The sequence below is a fragment of the Arachis ipaensis genome, chromosome B04 (genome assembly GCF_000816755.2).
Source record: "Arachis ipaensis cultivar K30076 chromosome B04, Araip1.1, whole genome shotgun sequence".
In the NCBI taxonomy this organism is placed as follows: domain Eukaryota; kingdom Viridiplantae; phylum Streptophyta; class Magnoliopsida; order Fabales; family Fabaceae; genus Arachis; species Arachis ipaensis.
Window position 1 is genome coordinate 79,942,801 of NC_029788.2, and position 15,074 is coordinate 79,957,874.

The 15,074-nt window shown below is 34.5% G+C and overlaps 1 pseudogene; it reads right to left on the reverse strand.

Annotated features, from left to right (window-relative positions):
- Positions 9,047 to 10,708, reverse strand: LOC110271516 (annotated as a pseudogene).

Below are 15,074 nucleotides of genomic sequence, written 5' to 3' on the forward strand. Positions count from 1 at the left end.
GTTAAAACAGTCAAAAACCTAAGAAAAATATTAGAAATGAAAATCGGGCGTTAATTTTAAAGGTTTGGCCAAAAGTTGGGACAAACGGGCTAAAAACTCTAACGGGTTGGACCGGACCCAAGTTGGGCCCAAGCCCAACATATAAATAGATTCATTTAATGAACCCATTTCAGCACACCACACTTAAACACAACACCCACTCAGCTGAAAAGAAAAGAGGGAGAGGAGAAGAGATAGAGCACTATTCACCAAGACCTTCCCAAGCTCATATCTTGAGCTATAGAGCTCCGATCGCTGCATCGTTTGCGGCCACGCGTTCCTTGCAAAGAGCTCTAAAAAATCCACCCAAGAAACTGGTAAGAAAAGCTCGAATCCCTCTCAGTTCTTCTCTTCAAAATTTTGAGTTTTAGGACTTTTGATTAAGTGAGGTTTTGTGATTTTGGGGTGTTTAGGTACACTCTAGCCTTTGATTACCATTGGATTGGGATTCCAAAACTATTGGGTAAGGTGAGTTGCTCTTGAACCCTTGTGAAATTATGATTAAATTGAGCCCTAGGTTGATTAGTTATGATTTATATATATTATAGCTTGAGGTTGTGATTATTAGAGCTTGTTGGTGCTTGTTGGAGTTAAATTGGTGGATTGCTTGTGGTGGAAAGCTTAGTTTGTGCTCAATTTTGGGTTTTTGGTATATTGAAAATCGACCAAGGTATGGTTTCGATTTTCTCTATGTAGTATATAATATTCATGGACACTTAGGCTAGTGACCTATAGGACAGGTTTGATTTGATATGGTTGTTGATGATGGTTGGTTGATGATGTATGATGAATTGAATTTGTTAATGTTGATAAGTAATGATGTGGAGGTATGATGTTTGATGAATTTGAATGAATATATATTGTTGACTATTGATATAAAGCCGGAATGAGGTTGATAATGAGAATTTATAGTGATGGAATGATGATTGGTGAATGTGTTGATGGATGATTAATTTTAATGTTGTATATAATTGATGTTGATTGTTGATAATATTGAAATGTGATGGAAAAATTGTATAAATGGTGAATTGTGACCCAAGAGGGTAGATTGTGCTGCAAATAGAAGTTTGGTATTGATTTAGTTGGATGTGGCTTGAGAATTTGGAAAATTGAGTACTTGTGGAATTTGGTAAAAAGGGAATTTTGGTGAACTTTGTCTGATCATAACTCATGCCTCTGTTTTCAAAATTTGTTGAAATTTGTTTAGAATTAAAGTCCATTGAAAACCCTTAAAATTGATATAAAGTTTGCAAAATTTGAATTTTTGTAGAGGAAGTTATGATCATTCAAAGTTTGGTGTTAAAATATGAAATTCCGCCAAGTTGCAGAATTTTGTGATTTCTGGTACGTGCGCACACACAGCCTTATGCGCACGCACACTCCTGCGAAATTTTAAACCTGTGCGCACGCACAGACCTTTGCGTACGTACACGCAGGGGAAGGCTTCCTGTTTAGAGCGCTAGCACAGCTTGTGCGCGCACATACCCGATGAGGATTTACAACCTATGCGCACGCACACGTTGGGAAGGGCAGCCTGTTGAGGGCGCTAGCACAGCTTGTGCGAGCAAACAGAATTGTGAAATTTAGTACCTGTGCGTACGCACACCTCTATGCGTACGCACACATCTTAAAAATCTCCTGGGCGTGCGCACGCACACCCCTGTGCGTACGCACACGCCCTGTTTTATAACTTAAACTTTGTTTTTAAACTATTCCACTTTCCCAACAAGATTGTATACTTCTATGACACCATTTTAAGACTCTTGGGCTTATTTTTGGGCATTGAAACATGGGAAAGGTCTTAGGAGAAATTATTTGGTTTTCTTTGAAAAATTAAAGAACGGAGGCTTAGGTTTCTGGTGTACTGAGGATGGGTTTGGTGGATTGAGAAGAGCGAAAGATGTATGAATTGAGAAAGTGACGGACTAAAGAGTTCGAAATGAAAATGTTGAATTGACAGTGGTTGAGATGAGTCGAGGACTCGAGATGAAATGATGGATCCATGATATGCTGAAAACGTTTTTTGAAAACCGCTGAACTACTGTTTTATAATGAGATTGATGAGACCTATGGGTGCGGCAGGGACGGTGGTTAATCCCGCCTATCGAGGTAGCAGCGGCGGCGTAAGGACGGTGGTTAATCCCGCTTACGTTGAGATGTGAGGTCTGTGGCAAGAGTATCCCGCTCACATCCCTTTGGATCAATAGAGTGTGCAGGCACAAAATCCTGGATGGTGATCTGAGCACCATATCTCGGGGGTTCTCAATGATGATTCCGAAGGGCGACATCTCCATGGAGGTGTGTCGGGCTGGCAGTTGAACCAACAATGTGATATCACAGCTAATAGAACAGGCATTCATCATGTGCATCTTCTAATTGTTTGTTTGCTTTGCCGACTTGCAATTATATGCCTATTTGTATAACATGCCTAATTGCTACTTGAATTACTTGCCTTAAATGCCAATACTTGTGTTTTACTTGCATTGTATATTATCTGTGTTTTCTACTGGGATTGAGGAGGTTCGGAAGGCAGTGGCGATGGGATCGCATGGAGGATAGGTTGGTGAAGGCTGTGGGACAGCGGAGAACTGTTTGACTAGAAAATTCTCTAAGTTAGATTACCCTTTTAATATGTTAAGGTTTAAGTTATGTTAAGGTTTTATATATGCTTTACTGTTTCTAGTTATGCCTTAAGATTGAATCTTGTGATGGATATGAAGTCTAGGATTGCCTTTGGCGTCCCGGCGTCTTATATCTTACATCACTGGGCACTGTTACCATACTGAGAACCTCCGATTCTCATACCATATTCTGTTGTTGTTTTTCAGATGCAGGTCGCAACCCACCTCGGTGACTTGTTTGGATGGTGACAGAAGCGGAGGATCATGATACTTTTTGGAGTCTTTCAGGATTATTTTGTTTATACATCTCTCACTTTTGTATCTTGCTTTTGCCTAGAGGCTTGTATTGAGAGAGAAAAACTTGTATAAGCTATTTCAAACTTCAGTTTCTGTTTTGTCTGTATATATGGCTAGCCGGCTTAAACTCCGCGAGCCGTGGCTAGATTCTTATGATATCAAACTCTTATCTGTTGTTATATTATATCTATATCTTGTGCTTTAAGTTAATAGCTCTGTTAGTACATTCTGCGCTTTTTAAATCCTATTTTTGAACTATAACCTTCATCAAGCTTCTAGATTATATTATTTTTTCTATATATTATATGTATGAGCTTTAGAACTGTCGTAATCATTGATTAACCTTTGCTTTACAACGCGAGGTAAGGCTTAGGCTAATTAGGGTGTTACACAGGAGGCGAAAATGCAGGAACTGGGAATGTTGAGTGCATAGAACTAGATGACATCTGTGATAATCTGATGACATCATCCTCTGATGACAACTAGGAGAGCACAGAAGATGAACTTTACAAGCCTCCACCTCCGGGGTATAATGATGACAGTGATGATGAGAAGAGCAGTGGAGAAGAGAAGCATACCAAAAAGAAGAGAAGTATGACTTACAAGGGGAAAAAAGTTGTTGTACCAAAGAGAAAAATAAAAGAGAACAAGAAGGATCCACTAAAGAGGAAGGATGCACCAAGGAAGAATAGATCGAATATTGGTGGAAAAAGACCCAATGTACAACCAAGTGTTGGGCCCAGTGTAGACCAACAAACTGGGCCTTCTTTGAAAACTGGTGGGCCTAGTAATGGGCCTATTATACACTCAAGCTCCACTGATTCAGAGTATGACTATAAATACCATTTAGATGATTTTCATACCCCTGTTTCTTCTGATGAAGAAGTTGAGAAGCAGCACTGGCCCGTGTTCAACGATGAGTATGGATTTGGAGAAGGCCACTTTGAAGTAGGCACCAAGTTTGCAACTTTTGATGGTTTTAAAGAAGTGGTGAAGGACTTGTTCATATCTGAGGGTAGGGAGCTTTAGTGGATTAAAAACGATAAAGAAAGGGTTCGGGTGGGCTTTAAAGGAGAAGAATGTCCATGGGTTGTACATGTATCCTACAATAATTCTCTTAGGTGCTTCCAGGCTAAAACTTTTAAATCTGAGCATACATGTACAAGGGACATGGGCAGTAATGCTGCTGGCCAACACTGGCTGAGCAAGAAAATTGAAAAAAGGCTAGCTATCCATCCTCTGATGACTAGGAAGGAGGCTAGTGATTTTTTGAAAGATGAGTTTGGCATACATCCTCAAGATAAGATGGTTTACAGGGCACTAAAGGAGGCAAGAGATAGAATTGTCGGAAGCAAGAGTGAGAAATATGGAAAGCTGAGGGATTATCTATTTGAACTCTTACGCAGCACCCCTGGAGTACTGCACTCTTAGAAGTGATACCAATTCCACAGTCCCCACTAGTGTTTGATAAGATATATATATGCCTGGATGCATGCAAAAAAGGCTTCAAGAGTAACTGTAGACCTTTAATAAGTTTGGATGGATACTGATGCGGGTGCATCATTGCCTATTTTTAGTTGTTATTTTAGTAGATTTTAGTTTAGTTGTCATACAAATTTTGTTAATAAATAAGTAATAGCATGAAATATCTCTGCAAGAAATAAAATCTCAAGCATAGCTGAGTTTTAGCTAATATACAAGGTAAATATGATAAAATAGATCACACTAAGTGAAGTTTTGATTTTGAGTATTATTAGCACACTTAGTATATAAAGATCATCTTGTATATTACCTTGATGCACTTATTTTCTTGATGATAGGAAAAGCAGAAGCAGAGGAAAACAAGGAGCTTAAAGGGTGAAACCGAGAAGAAACTATGGAGAGCGCCTTTGGTGCTATGCTTTTCCTCAAGAACACTGTGAATCTCCAGGAGAGTGCCTTTGGCGCAACGCTTTTCTCAAAAGTGTTCCTCAGCGTTAGAAGAGCGCCTTTGGCGTTCCGTTTTCACCAAAGAACACCTGCGATAGAAGAGGGAAAATTTAGCTGGCGACGCGTACGCGTGGGTGACGCGTACGCGTGAAAGTGATGTTTTTAGCTGGTGACGCGTACGCGTGAAAGTGTTATTTTTGAAAGGCCACGCGTGAGCGTGGGTGACGCGTACGTGTGGAAGAGCGCCTTTGACACTAACGCTACGCCTTCGATGCCAACGCTGAAGATGACACGTACGCGTAGGTGACGCGTACGCGTGACAAGTGCCAAAAAGCTTGATGACGTGCACGCATGGGTGACGCGTACGCGTGAGTGCACGAACGCTACACTTTCCTGAAAAATGCTACGCCATTCTGAAAGGCTCATCTTAATTAATTTTTCAATCCAAGGTTACTCTAAATTCAAGCAAGCGAGCCCACAATTGTCAACCAATCCAGGCCACAAGAATCATCTAGAATAGTTAATTTTCATTTGATTGTAATTTGTTTTTAATTTTATTTCAATTTGTAATTTAGGAAAGCCTATATAAAGGCCTTAGTTTCATAGAATTAGGCATTCTGGGAGGACACAGACATGGAGAATTGAAGGAAGGGGGAGAGAGTGAAGACTGATTCGAAATTCTGTGATTCGGACCCCTCCCCTCATACACTTTTCTTCCCTTTCTCTTCTTTTCTTTCTTAGCAGTAGTTTAGTTTCTTAGTTTGTAATTTTCATTTATGAATTCTTTAATTTTTATTTTCAGTTTTGAATTCTTAATCTTCATCTTTATTTTTATGCACTTTAGTTTCCTGCAATTTGGTTTTTATTTGAGAGCAATGACTACTTAATTCCCTCTGCATTTGGGAAAGGAGCTCTGTTTCAATTTTGATTGAATTGATGTTTATTTCTTCTTCTCTTCTTCATTCTATCTTCATACTTGGATATCTATTAGAATCCTTGCAAGAGAGTTTTGTTCTTCAAAGATCTTTGGATCTATTAGAATCCTATTGTGAGCCTCCAGGGAGGGATCATAGGTTTTTGTTTGAGCTCTCTTGGCATAATGATGTTGTTTGTTGATTTAGAGTTGGTACGTAACATATAACCGCTCTAATATTGGGGTCTTTGGAATTATGTAGTATGAGATTAGAAATCATATTTGTTTATCTAAGAAAGAGTCTGTGTGCTTTATAGATCCAATTACTACCGAGAGAGGGATTGGAACTACTTGAATTACATGTGAGCCTTGAGAAAGGGATCATGAAATTCAGTTTAAGGCTCTTGTCTCATAATCCTTCTGATCAATACACTCTTAGTTGGTATGTGAGATATAACCTCTTTGAGTTGAGGTCTTAAGGGTTGTGTGGCTTTTGGATTAGCACTACCAAAAATCTTGATTAAAATGGCAATATTATTATGGCATGTCCATAAAACTGCCATTTTTTGGCTAATTTTGGCAGTTTTAGTGTCTGTCGTAATGTTCAATTCTTTTGACAGTCATTTTCTTTTTTTTTTCCCTTTTTATGTGTTTTAAACTGAGGAGGTGATGGATCTGAAAGTGATTAGTGTTGCATTTGAGAAGGGGAGAGTGATGTGAATGATGAACCCTAATCTCTTGTCGCTGTTCATCTTCCACCTCTCTCATTCATCTCTTTTCTGCCACCCATTGCAACTCATCTCCTCGCCGGCGTCACCGCTGCAAACAATGTCGTTGATGTTGCCTTCAACGAGCTCTGCGATTTGGTTGTGCCTTCTCTGTCACTTCCAATAGGTAATTTATTTCATCTTCTTCTTTTTATTTTTTCTCTCACTTCATACTTTTAGATCTAGTTTATGATCTAGTAGAAAAAAATAGTGAATGCTTGCTCACTAAGTCGTGCCAGTAAATCAGATCTACCAAAATGTTCGACGGCATCCTCGGTCAGAGATTCGTCGCGAAATGGTTCCGTACTTTGATTTCTCTGTTTCTATTCTTCCTTCTTCATGTCTTTCACTTATTGCGGATATGCTGATTGTGATTTTCAATTTCTTATTTTATCTCCTTTTATGTTTTCTGTGAATCGTTAATTAAATAGACGAAGTTTAGAATCCAATCGATGTGATAAGGAGAAAGAGGACCGCGATGGAGAAGTCTATTAAGATTCGCTTACAACAGTCTTTTTTTCTGCTTTTGTTTTAGGAAATTTGTTTATTTGATTATGATAGATAGATGAGATTCTTTACTGGAGTCGATATATGAATTCATTAATGCACAATTTTAGAAGAATGTGCTAGTTTTAGTCTTTCGTGATTCAACTATAGTCAAAAGATTTTGAGACGTTGTTCTGTTTTTAGTACATTTTAGTACAACTGATTCTTGCCAATTTTGGGTGATCAATTTTGTTCTTGTGACAAATACATTATCAAACTATTGGCCCAGAAAAATGGAAAGGTTCGGAAGGAAAAGTCGACATGCTTGTATGCGGGATAGGTACTGGTGGTACCATCACTGGTGCAGGGAAATATCTGAAAGAGAAAAATTCCAACATAAAGGTTAACTGTTCTTTAGATACATTTGCAGAAGATAATTTCTGCTATAATCATGGTGTTATTTTCTTGTTATTATTTTTCTTTTGACTTTTGGTCGTTGATTGGTATGGAACTAACTGAAAGTCCAGTGCTCTTAGGAGAAAAACCTGGTGAGTTACAACCTCTTTTGTGATAATGACTTGTATTTTTTTAAAAAAGGTTATTTATTTATTAGAAGTCCTCAAGGTTAAGGTCCACAACTTTATTTTTAGTACCCAGTGATTTACAATTTGTCATTATTAATGTGTAGGTCCACACAAGATCCAGGGTGGTGCAGGCTTTGTCCGTAGTGTATAGGAAGTCAATCTTCTCGATAAAATCATCAAGTAAGCTTTATTCAAGAGTTGATAAAATGTTGTGATTCATGAATACCTTTTAGTAGTATTTGCCTTAAAAGTTACACGAGCATTCAATATGTTTGAATTGGGAATAAGACTAAAAAAATGATGCATTTTATGTTTTGTTAACTCTTGAGATATGTTTAAATTGGCAGATATCAAGTGAAGAAGCTATAGAAACTGCAAAGCAACTTATGCTTAAAGAAGGCCTGTTTGTAAGTTCCCAAATGTATGTGTATTAGTATTCTGTTGTGACACTTGTAATTTATTAACTTTATTGTTGATGCTGAACCTGTTGATTTTGAGAATAATGGAATTCTCTGGCTCCCTCCTGAACCAGAAGATGCAGAAGACGAGCGAGAAACTTTTTTTGTTGATGAAGATGATGAAGACAACGATGGAAATGGGAATGCCATTGGTGAGTGGGGATATTTGTGCAATTCAAATAGTTTTGGAAGTGGAGAGCATCGCCACAAGGATAGGACAAGTGAGGAGCAGAAGAAGGTAATGAAGAATGTAGTAGATGGACCTTTTAGGGCATTGGTGGCTCAGTTGTTACAGGTCAAAAACCTACCTGTTGAAGACAATGGTGAAAATGTTTGGATGGAAATAATCACATCTCTCTCATGGGAAGCTGCTACTTTATTGAAGCCAGATACTAACAAAAGTGGAGGGATGGAACCAACTGGTAATGTGAAAGTCAAATGCATGTCTACTATATTTGAAAACTAGTGTTAAACCCGTGCGATGCACGAGCTTGTATTTAAATTTGACATGTTAAATTAAAAATAATATTTTATAACCATAAATTTTTTGAGTTTAGTATAACACGATCATCGTCATTATATAATAAACGTACTGAATATGCTGTTTTATCTTTTTTCAAAGTAAAAAAGCAAATAGAAGAGTTTGAAGTCTATAATATTCTTGAACCATAAGGAGGGAGACATGAACAAAATAAGAACATATATAACTGTAATAATAACATGTCAATTTTACACTAAATTTTATATCAAAAGGCTAATAAAAATTTATCGACAACCTAATATCTTACTAACTTCATTAGAAAAGCAATTGGCATATGATGTTGTGCTCCTTGTTACACATTTCATCTCAAATATGAAAACAAAGTAATAGATAAATTAGTTATATCTACAGTAAATATTTATACAAAAGTGTAAATCATAACATGCTATTAAAATAAAAATAATATTATTCTTACCTAAATATTATTAAAAATTCTTTGAACACGACATTTATTGTTGATGACTTTGGATTGCCGTCTTCGTCTAGAATTAAAACCCTGAGCCACTGCGACTCTTAACTCTTGACAAAATAACATAAAGATGTCTATAGATGAATATTAATTTTGGCAAGTAAAGTCCTACATGTGATAATGATTGACCCTGACTCTTGTTAATGGTCATTGCAAAGCATACTGTTAATGGAAATTGTCTCCGTTGGAACTTAAATGGAAATCCTGAATCTGAAGGGATCAAATTCATTCTTGGAATGTATACTTTATCTCCAATATTTCTACCAGTCACTACCATCGCTCCAATTATGTTGCTGCCAAGTTCGTTAACTATTAATCTTGTCCCGTTGTATAAACCTGAAGTCTGGTCTATGTTTCGCAGTAGCATTACAACGACTCCTAGCTTCAAAGTCAACTTGTGATTGGGTAGTCCTGAACATTTGATGTCATTTAGGAACTCTGGTATGAACCACTCTTATTGTACATCTTCATTCTCATCAGCTTGACATGTTGTGTCAAAACTCAAGTACTCCTTTTCCATCCCTGGAAAGATTGTCAATACAAAATCGTTTACCTTCTCGACACTCTCAAGCGTGGGTGCAAGAATTGCCCTACTCTAAAAATACCTGTAATATGACATGTTTTGCAACAAATTTGGATATGAAAAGTCTACCAAATGAGAGAGAGGATCATCAGTAGTTGTAATCAATAGATCATTTGGAATTTCAATTTCTGATTCATCACCAACAACAGAACCAATATTTCTATTTCCAATATCAAGTATCCAATTAGGAAATCTCTTCATTTCACCTTCATCTTGATCTGAAGAAGACATTAGAAGCCTCATGTTTGTGTGCAGTTTCAGAACCTTACAAAACGACCACAGATGGGATGAGCTAATATCTGATGTTAATATGTCGGGTCTACTCCCTTTCGGAACACTGGAAGTATCTGTCTGGAATCACCTCCTAGAACAACAACCTTACCACCAAATGGTTAATGTGTCTTATGTTGATCGGTAACTGATATAAGATCCCTGAGCATCTGATCAAGTGCTTCAAAGCACATTTTATTGAGCATTGGAGCTTCATCCCAAATTATTAAACTACTTTGGATGAGTAGCTCAGCCTTCAAACTGCCATGCTTGATGTTGCAAGTAGATTCATCAGTAATTGTAATGGGTATTGAAAATCTAGAATAAGCCGTTCTGCCACCAGGTAGGAGTAAAGACGCAATTCCACTAGATGCGACATTTAAAACAATCTTTCCTCTAGACCAAATAGCAGAAGAAAGTCCATTCCAAATAAATGTCTTACCACACCCACCATGCTCAAAAGCAAAGTAAAAATCACCAAAGTCTGTAATAACAGCATTGAGTATCTCGTCGAATACTAACCTTTGCTCATGAGTCATCTTTTGTTTCATATATAAGTTTGTATGAGTCAACTCATTTGTGTCATATGCTAACTCCTCCTCTATTAGCTTATTCTGAAAAAGGCGAACATCAGACATCTCAGGATATGGCATTGATTGATAGTCTCTTAAAGATCTCGCATTGCTGTTGAGTATCATCTCATTCTCAATAAGGCAGAGATTTTTCAATTCGTCATCAGTCATGTTTAGTCCTAGCAAAAGCACATGGTGGTCTTATGAAATATTTAATAAGTAATTCTAAAATAAAATTATTAATATTATTAATAAAAATAAAAATAATAAGAGAATACAATCTTGATATAAAAAAAATATAGTAAAATACCTTGGTTTTTCAAAGCTTTTCTCCTCTCATATAGTATTACATCAGCTAATAATGTCCAAGTTGTATTCCAAACATGCTCTGGGTTGCTAATACTATTAGATATCAGTAGCATCGCAAATAATTTTCTCAATTGATGACCAGATGCAAGTTTAGCTACCTCATTAATAGCTGTAATGAATTCTCTATCATCGCACAGTAGTCCCATGGAATAGCAAGCATCTTGGAAGCTATAATATGTAATTTCATTAACTGTCCTAATAGACTCATATGTTGTGCAACCTCTCTGAACAGCTAACAAAGTTCTCATATAATAAATATCACCTGTACCCGGTGGAACATAGTTTAACCTCCCGATAGAATACCCTCTTTTACGTAGATGTCATTCCCCTTGCTTCTCTATCATAAACAAATTAATTTGGAAACTCAGCATATGTCAAAATGTGACCTGATTCAAATTTTTTATTGGCCTCCATCCATGCTAAGAACATCGTACATTTTTCTTACTCTTCTTCCACGATTTCCTCAAGATTGTCATCATCTTTAAAGATGATATTTTACTCTCCAGACAAATGAAAAGTTAATCTCATCATTGAAGGCCACCTCTGATGAATATCATAAGTTAAAGTTCTCCACACAGCCTCACATGCAGACAAATATCTGCAATCATAAAATTGTTTGATCTCATCAATAACCTGAGCATACTCTCCACTGGAAGCTTCCTTTGTAACTCCAACTGCTACCTTGTCTGGACCTTTATTCACGTACTTGAACAAATATTTGATAGCATTTGACTTGTTGCAACTCTACATTAACATGCGCTTGATAAGACATAAAAAATGATTTTTATTAGTTTCATCATAAATAGTATTAATCCTATTATTTGTCGATAAAAATAAATAAAATTAAATACAATCTAAAAATTAATAACCTTATAAATTACGTAAATTTAGAAAAAAATATTTAAAAAGAGAGAAAAAATGAAAATACTTCTATTGTAGAGAAACAATCTAAAATATAACAATGTAAATTGAGTAAAGAGAAAATTTATAAATGTGGCAAGTATAAAAATTTAAATTTAAAAATCGAAATGGTTAAGGAGTCACTTAATTATGAATTAGTATTAGAATTTCAAATTTCAAAATTCTAAATAAAGTTTTCTAATTAGCTAGTACAAATTTTAAATTTTTAAATAGAATTTCCTGAATTAATTTAATTTTTTCGAAACAACATTAGAAACAGAATTTAGTATAGAAGAATGTCAAATTAAAATTTTCTTTTAAAAAGTATAAATAACCTTACATTTTAATAAGACTAATAATTCTATTTACTTTAATATAATCTTTTGTAATTAGCATAGTAGCTTAATTGTATCAACAATAATTCATATGAGAAATTTATAACTTTATGACATTAAATACTAAATTAGAAATTAATAGAATATCAACGGTGCGAATCAAGTTAAAAATAAAACCACAAGTAATAACCAAATAACTTCAATTTATATTTTAAAAAATTCTAAATTCCAAACATAAAAATCGAAAAGAATCAAAAGAAAAATAACAACTCAAGAAAAGATAATGTTTCCACCAAAACAAACATATACTTGTTGGTATTATTCTATTAGATAGACTCTAAAAGAGATTCCAAAACATGTGCATCCAAATTCTCAAGTTTCATTCTCAATCTTGATCTTCTTGCAAGTTGAGGTATCTCCTTGCACCTTCGAATCTTCCGACTCCGAGGATAGTCGCTTGGTTGGTGTAATAGCATTTTTCAACACTTCGGATTCATCATTGTCCGCAACTTCATTAGAGAATTCAAGCAACAAATTCTGTATAAAATACTACGTTAAATTAAAGACTTCCTTCTCACATTTGATTTTATCTCAATAATATTTTTTGAATAAAATAAAGATTTAACTTTTAGAAAACAAACAAACAAAAAATTCATTTTTTGAACAAATACCTTAGCACCTTCTACTTTCTCCCCTTCAATGATTGAGGATGCCTTTGAAGTTAGAAGCGAACCACCGATATAGTTAACATCCTAAAATTATAATTAGTTATTAATTATTATTTATAAATTAGATACTACTAATGACCAAGAAAGAGAAAAATAAACTAATTTTTAATAAAAAGTACACTTATAACTGTACTCACAATTTGAATAGGGTGAGCCTTTTTGAATTTATTTATGAGGTCCATATTATCAGTCATCTTCTTAACTTTATAAGAATGTGAAAAATATGGATTATCATATATTTAAACTTCAACAATGAAAAAAAAGGTCTTATCAATTAGGTTGAGAAAAAGTGTAGGTGTATCCGATAGATCTCCTTTCTGCAGGGTATTATATAATATATTAATAATAAATAATATAAAAATTAGCATAAAAAATATCTTTAGTAATGTTTTTAGAAATAAATATTAGTTAGAACTTACCAATAGGAGTGAATCAAGTATCTCTACACATCTCTTTTTCAAAACTTGTTTTGCCTCCTTGTCAAAGACTACAAAACATGCACAGTCACAGTCATCAATGACACCAGGCTTTATTTGGTATTTGCTTAATAAAAAAAATAATATAAAAAAATGTTAAACATAGACTTATTCAATATCTAATTCATTGTGATTAGACTTTAAATTAAAAAAAATAAATAAATAACTCCAACTTTGGAGTTATGGATAAAATGAGACGGCCACAACTTGAACATTTGAAAGTTTTTGTAAAAGCATATGTGGACCTGTTGCATTCACATTGATCGTACTACCAGTCTGGAGTATCTATAATATGACTTATAGTAGCCAAAACAACACAAACAGCATCTATAATATCTTATTTGGTAAGATATTCCTTCGTTTATCAAATTCACGAATCGAGACACAAGAACCCTCTTAACCGAGACGTATATTTTTCTTCCCTAGAATTGATAAACAAAAATCAAAGAACAATTAGTTGGGGATAAACAAATAAATTTAAAATAAAATATAAAATTATTAGTAGAAAACTCACGGCTTCATCAAACCAAACCATCTCAATTGAGTATGGCAATGAAGAATTTCCGTAACTTGGTAGTGTCCATAACCGTATCACTCGTATATGTACAAACAAATTGTCGATTGTAGAATTGATTTCTGCGATTTTGTGAATACCAGCCATTGGAATAAGTAGAGAAATTTTAGATTTTGGATGTATGTAAAGAAAGGGTTTGATGTACTTTAAATTGTGATGCTATACACATATCATAATTTATACTTTTATAGTTGACTCATAACTAAAATTTTTTAAATTTGATTGACTTTAATTTAAATTTGAATTAAATTTGTAGATAAAGTAAATATCTGAAATAATTTAAAATAAAAAAAATTGTTGTCAATAAGTTTGTTAAAAAAAAAACACAGCCGAAATTATCAATAAAATAAATAAATTTATAAATAAATTATACTTTTTCTAAAATAATAAACTTTCCAACTAAGTAGGTGTAATCGTACCCAAGAGTATTGAGAGTGTCAAAACTCACAAAATTAAATCCATATCGTGAAATACTTGATGATACTGGAAGTTTGTGCACATCCGTACGTTGGTTTAAATTAACAACATACTCATGATGTGTAGTCTTGAAGTTACTCTCATTGAGTCCAACACCAACATATCTTATTTGGTAAGATATTCCTTTCTTTAGCAAATTTACGAATCGAGACACAAAAGCCCTCTTAACCGAGGCGTGTATTTTTCCTCCCTAAAATTGATAAACAAAAATCAAAGAACAATTAGATGGGGATAAACAAACAAATTTAAAATATAAATAATATAAATTTAAAATAAAATAAAAAAATATTAGTAGAAAACTCACGTCTTCATCGAGCCAAACCATCTCAATTGAGTATGGCAATGAAGAATTTCCGTAATTTGGTAGTGTTCATAACCGTATCACTCGTATACGTATATACAAATTATCGATTGTAGGATTGATTTTTGCGATTTTGTGAATACCAGTCATTGGAATAAGTAGGGAAATTTTAGATTTTGAATGTATGTAAAGAAAGGGTTTGATGTACTTTGAATCGTAGTGTTACACATATCTCATAACTTATACTTTTATAGTTGACTCATAACTAAAATTTTTAAACTTGATTGACTTTAATTTGAATTTGAATTAAATTTGTAAATAAAATAAATAAATATATAAATATATTTAAAAGACTTCAAGTACTTGTAGCTGCAACAAAATAAAT